At 40.5% G+C, this 3,523-nt stretch overlaps 1 long non-coding RNA gene across 1 annotated transcript in view; it reads right to left on the bottom strand.

Moving 5' to 3' along the window:
* The window catches only part of LOC144226919 (uncharacterized), a 26,835-nt gene extending 23,652 nt beyond the window's left edge, over positions 1 to 3,183 (bottom strand). Inside the window, exon 1 of the long non-coding RNA XR_013333773.1 lies at positions 3,122 to 3,183. This is a non-coding gene — a long non-coding RNA (uncharacterized LOC144226919). The remainder of the gene's footprint in view (positions 1 to 3,121) is intronic.
* Positions 3,184 to 3,523: the final 340 nt, after the last annotated feature.

Here is a 3,523-nt window from a genome sequence, read left to right on the forward strand (position 1 = left end):
AGTGGCGGTGGTGGTGGGAAGTTCTTAAACAGGCTCCATGCTCATGAAGTTTGATGTGGGGCTTGATCCCACAACCCTGGGATCATAATCTGAACTGAAATCAAGAGATGGATGCTCAATTGACTGAGCCACCCAGGTGCCCCAACATGGCCCTTTAAAAATTTTTATTTTGAGAGAGCCACAGAGAGAGTGTGAGCTGGGGAAAGGTACAGAGAGAAGAACAGAGTGAATCCCAACCACAGAGCCTGATGTGGGGCTTGATTTCATGAACCATAACCTGAGTGGAAATCAAGAGTCAGATGTTCAACTGACTGAGTCACCCAGGCACCCCTGGCCCTTTTTTAATATGAATCAAACTACCAGAATAATCTTGGTTCAGTGGAACATATATAACATGATATCTTTCATTCTTGAGAAGCTCACAGGTCTAGCCAGAATGACAATGTGGAACCACAGAAAAATTGAAACTTTTTGAAAGGGTCACATAATGTAGGAAGCTAGCAAAGTATTGTTGTTTTTTTAAATTTAGTTTTTAAATTTACATCCAAGTTAGTTAGCATATAGTGCAACAATGATTTCAGGAGTAGATTCCTTAATGCCCCTTACCCATTTAGCCCATCCCCCCTTCCACACCCCCTCCAGTAACCCTCTGTTTGTTCTCCATATTTAAGAGTCTCTAATGTTTTGTCTCCCTCCCTGTTTTTACATTCTTTTTGCTTCCCTTCCCTTATATCCATCTGTCTGTGTCTTAAAGTCCTCATATGAGTGAAGTCATATGATATTTGTCTTTCTCTGACTGACTATATATATATCTCACATTTTCTTTATCCATTCATCCATCAATGGACATTTGGGCTCTTTCCATATTTTGGCTATTGTTGAGAGTGCTGCTATCAACATTGGGGTGCATGTGCTCCATCAGAACAGCATACCTGTATCCTTTGGATATACACCTGGTAGTGCAATTGCTGGGTTGTAGGGTAGTTCTATTTTTCGTTTTTTATCTAATATTTTTTTAATGTTTTATTTATTTCTAGGAGAGAGAGAGAGAGAGACAGCGTGAGCAGGGGAGGGTCAGAGAGAGAGGGAGCCACAGACTGAAACAGGCTCCAGGCTCTGAGCTGGCAGTCAGCACAGAGCCCGACGCGGGGCTCGAACCCACGAACCGTGAGATCATGACCTAAGCGAAAGTTGGACGCTTAACCAACTAAGCCACCCAGGTGCCCCCTATTTTTCATTTTTTGAGAAGCCTCCATATTGTTTTCCAGAGTGGCTGCACCAGTTTGCATTCCCATCCGCAGTGCAAAAGAGATCCTCTCTCTCTGCATCTTTGCCAAAATCTGTTGTTGCCTGAGTTGTTAATGTTAGCCATTCTGACAGGTGTGAGGTGGTATCTCATTGTGGTTTTGATTTGTGTTTCCCTGATGCTGAGTGATGTTGAGCATTTTTTTATGTGTTAGTTGGCCATCTGGATGTCTTCTTTGGAGAAGTGTCTATTCATGTCTTTTGCCCATTTCTTCACTGGATTATTTGTTTTTTGGGTGTTGAGTTTGCTAAGTTCTTTATAAATTTTGGATGCTATCTCTTTATCTGATACGTCATTTGCAAATATCTTTTCCTATTCTGTCGGTTGCCTGTTAGTTTTGCTGATTGTTTCCTTCACTGTGCAGAAGCTTTTTATTTTGAATAGGTCCCAATAATTCATTTTTGCTTTGGTTTTCCTATCCTCCAAAGAGGTATTGGGTAAGAAGTTGCTGTGGCCAAGGTCAAAGAGCTTTTTGCCTGTTTTCTCCTAGAAGATTTTGATGGCTTCCTGTCTTATGTTTAGGTCTTTCATCCATTTTGAGTTTGTTTTTGTGTCTGGTGTAAGAAAGTGGTCCAGGTTCATTTTTCTGCATGTCGCTGGCCAGTTTTCCTAGAACCACTTGCTGAAGAGACTGTCTTTATTCCATTGGATATTCTTTCCTGTTTTGTCGAAGATGAGTTGGCCATATGTTTGTGGGTCCATTTCTGGGTTCTCTATTCTGCTCCATTGATCTGAGTGTCTGTTTTTGTGCCAACTAGCAAAGTGTTTTTGAACGATATGGTCCTTCATTCCAGAACCAAGTTACTAGACCATAATAGCAGTCATGCCAAAAAGTGAGTTTCCTTTGTCCAACTTTCAGGAAGTTAGCAGAAAAAATAATGTAGGACAAGCTAGAGCAAAACTAGGAGCAAAATACACTGAAGCCATGCAGAGGCCTCTTCCACCTAGTAAAGGCTCCATCTGTAAGGTTGCTATGCAGAAATGGAAAAAGCAATGGTGCTCTCTACTTGGGCTCCTCAAATGATGCCAGGACTGAGTTTTGTAATATTTCTTTTAGTCCTTCTTTTTTTGAATCCACATGAACAAAATGAAACTGATTTTCGAGGCAGTGTCAAAACAGCTCTTCTTATGCCATTGAAATTTCCAGAAATTCGAAATTTGGAGGTGAAATCTGTGGTAGAGGCACTGGTATCAGAGTACATAGCAGTACAGGGGGAGAGGGTGGTAACTCATCTGCCTCCACATTCATCCTTGATCATATGCCTGCACACCTGGTTTAGTTGTAGAACAGGTTACTCTAATTCAGAGGGGAATCTCATACATTATTACAAAATTATCCAATCAATATCTGTTGAGAGTTGATAGTATGGCTGCCATTTTGCAGGGTGCTATGCTGTGGTGGGGACTGAAGCACTGTAATTTATATCCTCAAATCATTTATAGTCCACTGATATCTGGAACAATGCCTTATTTGTAAAGAGGCAGCATCTTGATTTTTGTAGATTTGACTATTGGAGAGAGAGTGCCCTTTGGATTTTACTATCTCTCCTTCTATTTCCTGTATGTGTGTATTCGTTTATCATCAATTCATCTTCCCAAGACTTCAATCCAAATCAGTTATTTGTGGATGGAGCCAAGGAACTAGCAGTAATCTACAAATTCACTCCAATATACCCTGTGTGTGTGTGTGTGTGTGTGTGTGTGTGTGTGTGCATGTGCATGTGTGTGAAATAGGAGAAGCCATTTAAATCTCTAGAGGTTTGGTTCTTCTCTATCATCTGTGAGTGCTGTATTAACTGAGAATTCAATACTCACATTAGAAGAAAATAAACTTGAAATCCCATTAAGGTTCTTCAAATGTCTGGGTGGTCTGGGTCACATGTGTTCTAAATTCTGTTCTGAGCTAGTCCACTGACTTACTGGCATTGTGACACTGCCTATTGCATCAACCTGGACATGTAAGCCAAAGGGTCCTAGTCAAACATGTGGTAAACATTCTACTGCAGAATAATGATATCTCCCTAAGAGGAGTGTTGACCTTGGCTTCCATCACTAATTAAGAAGATAGAACATGAGGTTTAAATGCTGGCTCCAGCATTTACTAGCTGTATTACCAGAAGTTGGGCAAGTTAATATAGCCTTTCTGAACTATTGCTTTAATTCATTATCAATGAAATGGGGCTAACGATATTTATTTTGTTTTTATTTTGAATGATG

The sequence above is a fragment of the Crocuta crocuta genome, unplaced genomic scaffold, assembly GCF_008692635.1.
Source record: "Crocuta crocuta isolate KB4526 unplaced genomic scaffold, BGI_CrCroc_1.0 scaffold32, whole genome shotgun sequence".
NCBI lineage: Eukaryota > Metazoa > Chordata > Mammalia > Carnivora > Hyaenidae > Crocuta > Crocuta crocuta.